Source organism: Rhipicephalus sanguineus, chromosome 1 (assembly GCF_013339695.2).
Source record: "Rhipicephalus sanguineus isolate Rsan-2018 chromosome 1, BIME_Rsan_1.4, whole genome shotgun sequence".
NCBI classification, from domain to species: Eukaryota; Metazoa; Arthropoda; class Arachnida; order Ixodida; family Ixodidae; genus Rhipicephalus; species Rhipicephalus sanguineus.
Window position 1 is genome coordinate 38,446,248 of NC_051176.1, and position 13,808 is coordinate 38,460,055.

General features: G+C 42.9%; 1 pseudogene; it reads right to left on the reverse strand.

Annotated features, from left to right (window-relative positions):
- Positions 1–1,661: 1,661 nt before the first annotated feature.
- On the reverse strand, positions 1,662–13,268 carry LOC119381702 (uncharacterized; annotated as a pseudogene).
- Between the last annotated feature and the right edge of the window lie 540 nt (positions 13,269–13,808).

Below are 13,808 nucleotides of genomic sequence, written 5' to 3' on the forward strand. Positions count from 1 at the left end.
GTGGAGTACAAGGGCTGACGTATCGGCCCCCGGAACGCACCACGAAAGCACGGACACCTTTAGGGGGTGGTTCTTTCAGTGCGCCAGTGAACGCCGGTTGTGGACCGAAGACCAAGTCAAAGCCGAGAGTTCATAGCACAAACAAAACATTTTCAGTTAAGGCAGTACAAACATCACACAAATATGCACACTCGGCTGGTAACGATCACAACACAACTCGCAGTACTCTCTGACAGTGTTACAACAACGGGAAAAACAAATCATGGTACAAATGCTATCTTGTGCATTACAACTTATTCAAGAACACTTAAAGTCTTCAATATTCACAAAACGAGTCGATTCCGCAATTCTTGAACCGTAACTTCAATGCTTCTCTTCCAGGAAACACTCATGCAAAACTCCAGTGCTGATCGTCATCGTTCCCTTCCGTCGTAAACCCCGAATGCTTCTCTTCCAGGGAACGCTCGTCAAAACCCTCGCAGCTCCCACAGCGTCATCACTCGATTCTTCCAGATCAACTGACCGCACTACATCACCACACATGTCTTGCTCTTTGGCCGACCGAACGAGTGTCACTTCAAAAACATAGCTTCAGCATCTGCGGACTGTCGCTGCATGTTTTTATTTCCTCGCGCTCGGATTCCAGAAGCCTCCAGTATCTTCTTCGACGTGCAGCACAGTGGAAGCTAGTGAAAAGGGTAGATTTCTGTCGCAGGATCCAAGCCCGGTGGCGCCACTCGGCACAGCGTTATGCTTTCCTTCTTGATTATTCGGAACCTTTCTAGGAGTTTGATGTCGGTAGCCGTCTCGAACAAGCGAGGATTGTGTTCCACCGGATGCGCTTTGAAGACGCGACCGTTGTTGGCGCCTTGAATTATGGCGTCTTTTGATGTCTTTTTTTTTTGCGCGCGCTTTATGGGGGGAAACTGCTTGATTTATGCTGTCGTCAGAAAGCAGCGGCGCGCGCTGTATTAAGCGCTCGTTTGTGACAGGGCTATTCAATTCGCTATTCGAAGTTTTCGAATATTTGCACACCCCTACAAATAACTCAACACTATTCAATTCCACCAATGAATCACATATCTGGTGCATCAGGGCATTCTTTAGTTCCTTTCGACCATGTTTGGCATGGGACACAAAAAAGCTTTTTGTACGTTGTTTAGTTCTATGTACACACAACTTTTCAGAATGTCTGTTGGTTTAAGAACTTTGGGTGGGGCCTTTTCTGATAAAAAGCAGGGCTTTATGTGCTGAGGAAAGTGACCATTGTCCAAAAAAAAGCACCTCTCGGCACAGCAGCAAGCAAATGCGGCCTGTAGCAAACAACACATGGACAACTTTCTCTATGCGAAAGAAGTTTTTTGATGTCCGCATAAATGTGCTGTCACTTTTCGTTCGTTCCTTGTAGAGTGTGGTGTGGTACACTTGCTTCCTAAAAATCAACCTCTAGTAGCACTCTACATCACTGCAACTGTAGCCTGCACCACTCAGAGCTCGCACTTCTGAAGCACTCAGAACAGCATGCTTGTTCAACCCAAGCAATGTTGCGCCATCTTCTTCCACTGCATTTCTGATATGCGGGTGACCAAGAAAGCGCTCGCAAACTGCTCTCTCCTCTTCCAAGATATCGGAAGTACTGATGAAGCGCTCTAAATGTTGTGTCATGACCAGTCGCTCAACAATGTGATGGGGTAAGCAGTAACAGATTTCACGAGTCGCCCATTCCCGCACTCAAATGCAAAGACAGAATGTGCCCACAGCGGCCCCAAGTGCCGAACACTGTCTGCCAGGTGATAAAGTTGGTGGAAGTTGAAAGTGGCTGCTGTCACACTATAAAGTGACTCGCAGCGTGCAGCAAATGTTGACAGAAGGCGCTCTGAAAAGCAGAGAATACAGCAGTCAGTAACGTGGCGTTTTGGGCGTGTTGGTATGCCATACTGAAAGTTATAGCGCACGAAAAAACACGGACAAAGGAAGACGTGACAGACACAGGCGCTAACTTGCAACAATGTTCATTTCGAAAACAGGGAACCACATATATAGGCAACACCGCTTTTCACCATCATCATTACACGCACTTTGCAAATTCAGCTATCTTTAGGTAGATAGGCTAACTCCTTACAGGAGAGGGCATTCGACGGTTCGGAAATACCTTTATCTTCCATCCCATCAATCAACTCAGCCTCGATAATTTCGCGGGTTAGCTGACCTCGGCTGGTATTGACAATTGAACATTTCTGAAAAATGGGCACGCAGGTGGTATGAACATTGTTATTTGCACTGGCACCTGAAGTACTGCTGTGCCTGCAGTGGGCATCGAGGAACCCACCCCTTTTTTCATTCACGTTGTAGTGATGATCCTTCAAACACTCGTTAACGCACCGTCTACTTTGACCCACATAATTCTTGGCACATGCTAATGGAAGCTTTAAAGGAAGCTGTTGATGGAAACTAACCAGACCTGCCTCATTGGAGAAGCCATTGGACTGCCATTTGGTTTGGGGGACTACTACTGAATCGAACCTCTTGCGGCTACTACTTATGCAAAAAAGATTTTTGAGAATAATCGCAAATGTACCAACTGTGCATCCTTCTGAAGAGCTATTTAGAAGATTCAAAATATAAAAACACAAGACATATACGTGTACAGATTGCTCCGTGAATATCGAATACATTGCGAGCACCAGGATTCTCTTTTCATGGGATTAGTAAAGTTGCGTCCGAAAGAACCATCATATAATATACGAACAACCGGGACATGGGATGTTCCACATTGTCGAACTGGTTACGGTCGGCAAATGGCTCGTAATAAGCTTCCGCGTTTATTAAATGATTACAAGAATAAACAAATTGATATTCGCGATGTAAAATTGTCTGAATTGTATGATTTTTTCTTAACTTAAGCCCTTCGTGTAAAATTGTTTGACTTTATATAAATAAACACTTAAGCTGTCACTAATGCAATACTATAGTAGTGATGAAGTGTTGTGTTGGTCCATCACGCAGATCTAAACAGGATGTATGAAAATGCAGGACGTTCTGTAAAGGGTAACTAACAATCGATGTATATTTTGGTGGTTCGTTTCCATTCATATTTTGCTGAACATGACTCATTACAAATTTTTGTGTTAACATTGTCAAGAACATGCTTGTAACTGAGCTGCTGTCTTTGTACGGGGGCGAAGGACTCCCTCAAGCCATTCAAATGGCTTTTCCCTTCGCCTCCGATCACATGTATTGTGATGAATCAATAAAATCAAATCAAAGCAGGGGTGCAAAAAGAAGCATAAAGATAGGTTTGCAGAATGTGCTGATGCACTACTGTACAAGCTTCCATTAACATGTGGCAAGAATTATGTGGGTCAAAGTAGAGGGTGCGTTAACGAGCGCTTGAAGGAGCACCACTACAACGTGAAGGAAAAAAGGGGTGAGTTCCTCGATGCCCACTGCAGGCACTGCAGTAATTCAGGTGCCAGTGCAAGTAACAATGTCCATACCACGTGCATGCCAATTTTTCAGGAATGATTAATTGTCAATACCAGCCGAGGTCAGCTAACCCACGAAATTATCGAGGCTGATTTTATTGATAGGCTGGAAGATAAGTGTATTTCCAAACCGTCGATTGCCCTCTCCTGTAAGGAGTTAGCCTATCTACGTAAAGATAGTTGAATTTGCAAAGTGCATGTAATGATGATGGTGAAAAGCGATGTTGCCTATATATGTGGTTCCCTGTTTTCGAAATAAACATTGTTGCAAGTTAGCACCTGTATGTGTCACGTCTTCCTTTGTCCGTGTTTTATCGTGCGCTATAATCTTCAATACAGCAGTCAGACTTGCGAATCTTTGATATACAACTATCTTGAAACCACAGCCACATGTGGTGGTTAGCTCGTATTCTGAATGAACATTTTTTGACACCACATTAGTAAATATCGACATAGCTGCTTATGGAAAAGACGAAAAAAGACAACAAGATTTTCTTCAAGAAACAATACTTGCAAGATATTTCATGGATATCTATATTTATCGGGTACTCTACCTGCATAGTCTATATGCTGGGCCGATATTTCTTCTGTGAGCAGAATGTGAACAGCCTCTGACAGCTTTGCCAGGTGGCGCCAGAATTCTTGGGGGATTAGGTCATCGAGGCATGGCAGGGCATAGAACAGAAGGCTTCCATTCTGAAGCCTTCCAATGAACCCTGTTATCAATGCGACGGGGCAAGCGCGTGATGCAGTGAGGAGGTTCAATGGTTAACAGGCGGCTATTAACTTCTCTCACAGATGACGGGCTGCCTGCATACATAAAATTACACAATTATTTTTATGCATAATGTTTAAATAAAAAAAACATGTCTCTTTAGTTGTGTAGATGTAAACCACGAGATTATACCGTTCATTGCGCTATGTACAAATGAGAACGATGAAGTGCGTTAAATGTGCTTACAATATTCATTTTTATTGTAATCTATAGTTCAAGCCAGTGCTCTGCAGTATCGAAGATACATGTATCTTAGATACTATCTTAGTAACTTTTTGGGTATCTTGTATCTGTACCACGATACGTCTCGCAAGACTTGTATCAGTATCCGTATTTCCAATACATTGAAGAATGTATCGTGTATCTTAAAATACAAGATACTAAACAATAAACGTTGGTGAACTCCGCATCTCATGCTGATACTGCTGCCACTAAGCCAATAAAACTAAAGGCAGTGACATTATTTTATCTTTCCGCCAGAGTTTTCCAGCGAGGGCTGATGAGCTCTGAGCGTCCGTATTGATGGAGCAGAGTCGCGTGGTGGCGCTCGCATCGTATCGAAAGACAAGCTCGCAGACATCGACGCCCAGCCAAGCTTTTGCTTTTTCGGTGTTCTCTTTTTCTCTTTAGTTGTGTCATTGCCGCGACACTGGCTCTTATCCACTATCCCGTGCCGCGTGCTCCAATGCGTGCGGCGTCTTTCGCACGAATTCTGATGACGCTGTAGTGTCGTTATCAAGTTTCTCTTGCGTTGTGTTTCGTCACGAAGTCTGAAGAACACAAGAATGGATTTGCTTTGGTCTTGAGGCTTTCACACATCGGCGAATTTGAAGGACCTCGTGGATGTAAGTTTGACTTACATGCAATGAGGTATGCAAATAAGATTCTAACAGCTGCAGCACCGGTACCGATGCTGGATCTAACAGTACGAACATTCACGTAACAGAAGCTATCTTGGCGTACGTCGTTTTTTATTTATTAAATGAGTTTTTTAAAATCATATTTTTATTGTTAGCACAAGTTCTTTCTCAGCAGTCAATCTTTTCCATCCCATACATTACCTATGTCTCTGTATTGGCTTTTTTTTCGGTCCGCTTACTGCAATGTGTGTTTAACGAGCTTCCAAGGTAAGCTCTTCGATTTATTCTTACTTTTAAAGGGGTCAGGAAGCACCCCTTGGGCTTGTTGAAAAAGCACAACCTGCGGAAAGCTGACACGGCTACGAACTGCTCTGCAAAATGTTACAGTCGTGCGCGCCGCGTAAAGGACACAAGCGGAGCGCGAAGTTGCCGTTTCCTCAGGCGCCCTCTTTTCAAACAGAGGCCGGTTCTCACTCTCGTCGGTGGGCGGGGCGTCTGCACGTTGACATCGCGGAGACATAGCATGCTTATTGGCCGATAGCCGGATGAGGTGCGCTTCTTGCCACGGGGTGCCGCCACTTGCCCGCGCCGCACTCCTCAGTCTGCTAACTTTACACGGTAGCCGCGCTCGCGCGTGCGAATCACAGCGGGAGAGCGATCGCGTTTCATGACGCGCGCTGTCGTAACTTCTTACCCCCGTGCCATCCCTCCCTGTCTAGCTTCCAGTGCGCTCGTCGGCACGAGAAAAGAGAGAAAGCGCTGAGAGCGTGCGCCAAACCCCCGTAACTCCGCTGATTCTTGACGGATTCGAGAAATTCTTGCGGCAATCGATTCGGGAGGCAGTAAACTCCGATACTAAGGCCATTAGATCATTACTTGGAAAAGTGGTTCATGACCCCTTTAAGTGTGTGCGTCGTTTCAGCTGGTTTTGGCATATTTATATTCCACTTGAGTTTACTGTTATGTCAAGGCGATGTTGGGAACAAATATATAGTAATGTGCTCGTGCCTGGAGTATACAGTAACAAAAATTATGCTTATTAATTAGTAAAATAGCGGAATTGAGTTTGCATTTTAATAACGTAAATTATTAGGAGCCATCTTGAAGATGTTAGCAAAGGAATTCGGGAAAGACTGTTATACAAATTCTCCGTTTTTCTCACGAGCATCCCAACGAGCTGTTTTACGCTTTCTGTTGTCTTACCTTAAATGGGTAATTGTTATAGCTACTGGGGGTTACCCGCGACGGTGGGCTAGTGGTTATGGTGCTTGACTGCTTACCCGAAGGTCACGGCAGACGCATTTCAATGGATCATGGAGACAAAATGCTAAAGACCCGTGTGCATAGGTTTTGGATCCCCAGGGTGTTTGAAATTTCCGGGGCCCCCTACTACGGCGTCTCTCATACCCATATCGCGGTTTTGGAACGTAAAGTGCAGCAATTATTATTAGCTCATCGCCGTACGGCCTGCACCGTGTTTCTATACTTATTCCCTGTGTTTGCTACGGAACCACTTTTCTATTTTACTTAGATATATTGGATTTCTTTTTTTTAGGCTTCCCTATAAAGCCTTCCTACTCGTAATAATCGCCAGGTATTCGGAGATATAAGTGGCAATATAGTGTGGATAGCGGTGGTGCCCTGCGGCGCTTTGTGCAATTATACAGTACGTCTAAGACGTTTCTGGGCTGCACATATTCTCTCGTAGAAGAAAAATTGGTAAAAGATTGTGCATTACTGAGTACGTCGCTAACGAACGCTTTACATCAGCAGATAAGGGAATATAAAGGTCATTTTAGTTTTACGTCCTCTACGTAAACACGATGCGTCGCAGTGAATGGCGCTACCAGCATTCTTGCTGATGCACACCTGTCCGGTGATCGAAAACCGTAATACGTATACGGCCAATGTAGAACTCCACAAGAGTGTTTGCATCATCTTGCGGATGCTCTTGTGAAAGTCCTTGTGAAAGGATCAGCGAAATGTACGAAGTATATAGAGAGCTGTCATGTTAAGCAGCTAAAGGGACGCCAGTAAGTTGTTTCGGAATGAAACTAATATACCTTGAGCAAGAAATACAAAGCTTTCGAGATATTGACAGACATTTCATTCAAAGGAAACAAAACTGGTCGCAGTTATTAAATCTTCAAGCGAACATTTTTGTGCATAGTCGTTCAATGTTACATTTTATAGATATATAACAAAATTGCGAATGTATCGAAGTATCTTAAGATACAATTGCAATGTATCGTATCGGATACAATCAGCGTTGCGGTATCTTCTACCTGTATCTCAAATACTTCTTGCCTGAGTATCTTGTATCGTATCGCGATGCAATTTCAAGGTATCTTTGCCCAGCCCTGGTTCAAGCACTCAGTTTTCTGTAAATGGCAAGAACAACGTTGCGGTCATTATTTTGGTCCAACATGACCATTTCACCAGTTCCAGTCATATGTATAGAGACCTGCATGATGCGAGTGCTGCCTTGTTATTGTGTTTGTTGTATCAATTATATGGAACATTGCAGCGCGTCTGCACGAGGCAGCTCTCGCTTAGAAATACGGCAGATAACAGTGATGGCACCAGCAGTGTTGAAAAAGTAGAGCATTTGTGAGCTAGTGCTCAGGGCTACTTATTGCTATCACTAGAGTAGGTGAATAGTGTGAAAGATAAATTATGTCTCATGGAGAGGTACCACTTCATCGGGTTTCCATTTCTGCTTTTTTGCTTACTTTTTCATTGTCTGAACACTTCTATCACAAGCACAGTGTCCCTACAGCATAAATTTGCCATTCCCTTATGTTGTCAAGATAGTGCTCTATTTTTCCTTTAGGTTCATTCAATATAACACAGTTAATTCAGAGCTAAAACCATCAGCTACATTAATGTAGAAATTTCTGCTCATCGCATTCATTCATTGCATGCCACTTAATATTCCTTGACGATACTACTAAAGCAAAGTGGTTTACTAGTCAACTTTTTTCCTTTCATAAATAAAATGTATTCTTCAGTTTTCCCTCATCTTACTCATTTGTTTGCTGCATGTCTTGGTTTACTGCTAAATATTGTTCCTGTTTTGTTTTTTATCATCTAACTATTCAATGACATGTTTATTACAACTATCTTTGGGACGTTAAACCCCAGATATTATTATTATTATTACAACTATCATTGAACTTGCAACATTCTGCTATGACTGGATTACCCACTGAGTTTGTTTTGTAACAAACCTTTATGTCACACAAGGAACTACTGTGGTTGTTTGATATAAAGTTATGTCTTGCTTAAAGGGCCCCTAAACCACCAAGAGGTCGAAATTTAGTTGTGGTGTTGCAGTTGTGCATGAATCTACAATGAACATTAAGCAGTGAGAATTATTCGAAACGGTGCCGTAATAGCTGAGTTACATGCTTTTGATGATATACTAGAAGCGCTCGCTCCTTTCGCTCTTTCCTTCGTTTGTCGGCTCGTCTCCCTTCCTGGACAATTGTTCCTCCTCACCGTGCAAGGAGGGAGAACGGCGAGCGCACGCACCTGGGAGCGGACATGTTGACGTCATGCCGAAAACATCTTGACTTCACGGGGAGTTGAACACTGCTGGAGAGGAGAAGGGACTGTTTCTTGGAATTTGTAGGGTGCCCGCGGCTCGTAGCGCTGCCGTGTTTCGCATTGTTGATCGTGACGGCATTCTGGACATGATGCGCGCTTACTTGAAGTGTTAAAAAATAAGTGGAGGTGGTTTAGCGGCCCTTTAAACATCACATGTAAATGAAGGATGAAATAAAATCTAAAATGTTCATACCTACGTAGAACCTTTCTGAACAGCTAGTAGTACTGAACAAGACTTCAGTGATCTGCCTTGTCAGCCCCAGCAGAACGCAGTGCATGTATTCGGCACTGACTCCCTTGACAAGGTTGAAACCTGAAAAATATTATATTAAACACATACATTAAGTGTTCCGGAGAATTGATAATGATGCTCCTACCAAAAGCCATCTAACCTGCATCACAGGCGTTGAGCCGACATGCCAGGGTGCATACATATTATTAATTCTACGTCGCTGCAGCTAGTTCTATGACAGATATAAACGAAGGAAGAGAGTACATTTTTCTTGGCTCAGCTCACTTTTGCATAGGGGTGCGCTTATTGTAGGGTAACAAAGACCGCATTATGAACCAACTAGCCTCATGCATCACGTTACTAACCTTTACAATACTTAATATATTTATATACTTTGTTGGATGTGGTACCTTAAGGGGTGTTGAATTTTGCTTTAGTTGCAGCCCTTTGTAAGGATGCAGTGCTGTGTGTCGTCTCTCTTGCCTGTGTCGTGTGTTTTCTTGCGCTATTCCACAATGTGTTCATACCAGCTAGCTTGACTTTTTTTTGTAGTGAAGCTTGCCTTACTGTCCCATATTGATGGTGCCTATATAAGCTGTGGATGCATATAAATTGCATAAAATACAATTTTTAGTGGTGACGGTGCTAGGAAAAAATTGTAGTATATCTATCATGCTGTACAACGTTATGACTGAAGGAAACAAGATGACTTAACTACAAATAACACCCCCTATACTTTGCTCAGCATTTTCGTCTATTAGTTCTCATTAATATTGTGTCGTACAAGGTTATGTAGCAAATACCAGTTTTCCAGAATAAATTAACATTGTAAAGCCCTAAGTTTTGGTATGATATACATTCTATTTAAGCATTCATTACGGAAGAAAAGGTGTGCCAATACACACAAAAGAACTGGATTAGAAATGCCAGTTCTCTTCACTTGTATCTTTGTCGCATGCCCTACCATTTTCAACAATGCATCCTTAGAAACTCTGAGCCTTGTGTTATTCTGAAGGAATGCTCTGAGACCATACCAGTATGGGATACCTTAACAGACCTACATGTTCTGTGCAGACCTACGTGATATCCTAACAGATCCGTGCAGGACACCAGGGTCAACTAGAACTAAACATTGATTAGTGGCATTAGTGGTTACAAGCAAAACAAATGATATCTGAAAGGTCCAATTAATTATGGCATGGTCTATGTTTACAGCATTTAGTTTATGAAGAAGCGTGCATGTGTCACCAACACCTCCTATAAAAACTATGCCTGGAACGTGAGCTGCGAACACGATGCCCTACCCTCGGATTGTACCTTTCCCTCCGGTACACTCTAGGCGAGTGCCTCCGACTTTCGCCCCTTGGAAACACACAAAGCTCTCACGGTTGCCTCCGAGTAGCTGCCAAGCTTATGTCATGAGAATAAGTGGTACAGTTGTGAGCGCTCTCCAACAGCGTACGGTTGTAATGTGCACAAGGAGGCATGGCCTCCGAGATTGCGCACTGGCAGGAGACTCCTCATAGGAAAGAGAGCGACGTTCCAGGCATAGCTTTTTTAGGAGGCGTTGGGTTCAATCTGTCAAATGCTTTGTAAACATTGAGGCACTTAGTCTACGATAAAAGCAACCTAAACTGGCATTCAGGCACTTAGTGAAGAGGATGGCCTGATTTATAAGAAATTTAACAGTATATGTGGTGCATACCTGTGAAGTTATTCGAAAATGCACCTACAGAGTATAAAGGCTATACAAAGTGTTTCGCATGCTGATTTAATACATAAAGGACCAGTATTAAATTTAAAACTAGTGTGTGTATTCCATAACTCCTCTGTGTAAATGGATGCGTCTAGATAAATACCCTTAGTGAAAACTTCCATTTGAGTATAAGCCGAAAACCACATCGAGTGGACTTTAAATTGCAGTACCTTGCGATAATATCAACATATTCTGTGACGCTCTCCCTTTGGCTCCTGCTCGGACAACTGATATCACTGACTGCGGCCCTCTCTCACACTGAATTCCGCAAAAAAGGGCTACTCTACTTCAATATGTTCATCTGTACTTACCATTAGGGCTCATTAAAGCTGATGGCCCCTTTATGTCATTCACTGTGATTTCTATAGCCTGTGCTATGTGCATGTCTCTTAGAACTTAGCTGTGTGTCCTTGCCTCTGCTGGTGGACAATCATAGCGCATGCCACCTAAAAATAAAGGAATGCGAAACTTTTTGCAAAGCCACTGCACCAAGCAAAATATATTTGGTGACAATCAAACATTCAGAAGTAGTCCTGCCTACAAAATTTGACTGCCTTTATTTTGCACTTCCATACCACCTGTATGGAAGTGCAAACATTTATGAAGGTCGCCATTCCACTTGCACCTCAAATAGCCATGGTATTTCAAAAACCACCTGTGCAGCTGTCACGAGTAGCTACACAATGCAGCTTGTCTTTAATGGCTACATGAATGTGCAGTAATAGGAAACTTATCTGCACAAATGCAGGCTTGTGAACTCAAAAATCACACCTCTTTCACATGGACTCTTGGCCACAGTCTGCATTCGTTTCTTGCAGACATGTTCACAACACCATGGCGAAAAATCTAAATTCCTTTACCGTGACACGTAAATGAACAGACACATTTATTGGCGCATCTGCTGACACATTATTCTGGTGTCGAATAGGTAGTATAGTGTTCTACATTCATTGGCTATCACAGAACAAAGCCAAAATGTTCTGCAGCCTACTACATGGTTTCCTGAAAAATAGTGCTGACAGGCTTGGCAGAAGCTACTTTCCATAACAAATAACCAGTAGTAATGGCATAAAATGTAGCATTTACTGCAGAAATAAAACAACAAAGCAGAATCCCTGCATGAACTAACAACAACATGTGTTAACACTAGAATGACCATCTCTTGGCATAAATTCTTATCCTTGTTGCATGATGTGCACAAAATAAGCTGATGTGCCTAGTTAATATGCTTACAGCATGCCAAAATTCCTTTATTCATGCGTGTTACACCAAGCGGGAGATTGCCCGATGCAGGGTTTGTGGCAGCTCAAAGGAATTCTATTTGCAGCATGGTAAACACAATCAAAATACTGAGATTTATGCTTGATCAGCCAGACAACTTTCTTTTCTATAGGCGAATAGAACTTTAGAAGTCTGCACCATTTACTCCTTAAGGATGGGTGCACAAAAGCCCGAACCAATGGGTGTGCACTACAAAGTAACGTCATGAGACAGACAGCCAGTGACTCCACCCTCAGAGAACATTTCCAAGTGTATAAGCAGGAATATTTCTTTAGTCACCGAGGCGATTTCCACGCTTCAGTCATCTGGGCGGGGCCTCTTCACACTTCTTAAGTTGTATATGTGACTATACGTGTATACCTCTTTTGCAGAGACTGACAGGCTTGTCAGAAACACAAACAAAAAGAACCACATACAGCTGCATGACCAAGCATCTTTTTCAGATTGTGAGAAATCGTTTGAAAGTACGGAAGCATAAACATGACAGAAGCTGCATGACCAAGCATCTTTTTCAGATTGTGAGAAATCGTTTGAAAGTACGGAAGCATAAACATGACAGAAAAATAATACTACAAGTGTTGAATGCCACAGCAAGAAAACTGCAGTACTGGGCTGCTTGCTTCCCAACATGACAAGTTGAGATCAGTAGGCGTGATCTGCCCATTAAAGCGAAAGTCACGGGCAAAAAGTAGCCTGTCATAAAGCGAAAATTTCCAGAGCTATTCACAATTTTGTTCCTCAGGTTATTGGTTGCATGTACCCCTGTTTTTCCTCTGCAACTGTACATGCTCTCATGGGCCTGCACAGTTAGTCTATGAAGCAAATTTTCCACCTTGCATGGCAGCTTGTGCATTGATTGGATATCCAGATTTCAACGTGAGGAGCCTGTGTGTGAGGGACCTGATTGATAAAATGTGTGAATTGTGTTCATTAACTAGCTGATAATATATCACAGGTCATAGGTGTACTTTATGACATAAGAATTTATATTACACATAAAGTATGAATTCCATCTATTGATAGCTGCCACTGCTTTGCACGTCTCGATTCAGGCCACACATTATTGCTGTTGGCGAATCTGACTCCACAATGCGCATCCACTACATTGCTGCTGAAAATTTTAAATTGTAGACACCTCTGGAACACAATGGCCATACTACCGCAACATTTATAAAAATTATGAGTAAATGTAGATGCATCTCTTACCTTCTCTGTGTGTTGCCAGAGTGAGGCACCGGGGGCAGCCATGCTGGCCATTAAATTGCGCCATGTTGTGAACAGCAGCACGTGCTGGTGCATCCACAGCACAGTATAGCACAAATGCTCGTGAATGGTGTACCTGTAATTGAGTCTTCCAGGTAATTGGTTCCAACTTATTGAGCTGCGAAAGAGACCGTCTCAGGAAGTGCTGCATATTAGGGTGGGCATTCCCAAACCAAAGTCCTATTAAAGTGGGATTTTTCATCCGTATGGCAGGTGGTAGTTCGTTCGCTAGCATCTGGAGAGGCCACACTGATGTCTTAGACGACTTGAACACTGGACTGCCATCCGTATTGATTGGTAAAGTCAAGTCATCATCCGTCAAGTTTTCGTCTAAACTGAGTTCATGAAAACAAGCAGTACTTGTTATACCTGTGACTGCATTGTCCCGACGTCGCTCACTCCTGTTCAACAACCCCTCCGCCAGACTTTGTCTTGTCCGGTCAATGAGATGTCTCAGCTGGCTTCTTATATCCAGAGTGACAAAACATTACCCCCGTTGCATGCACTTTGGAGACATTTTCTTTAGTGTGGCAGACATTACACATGG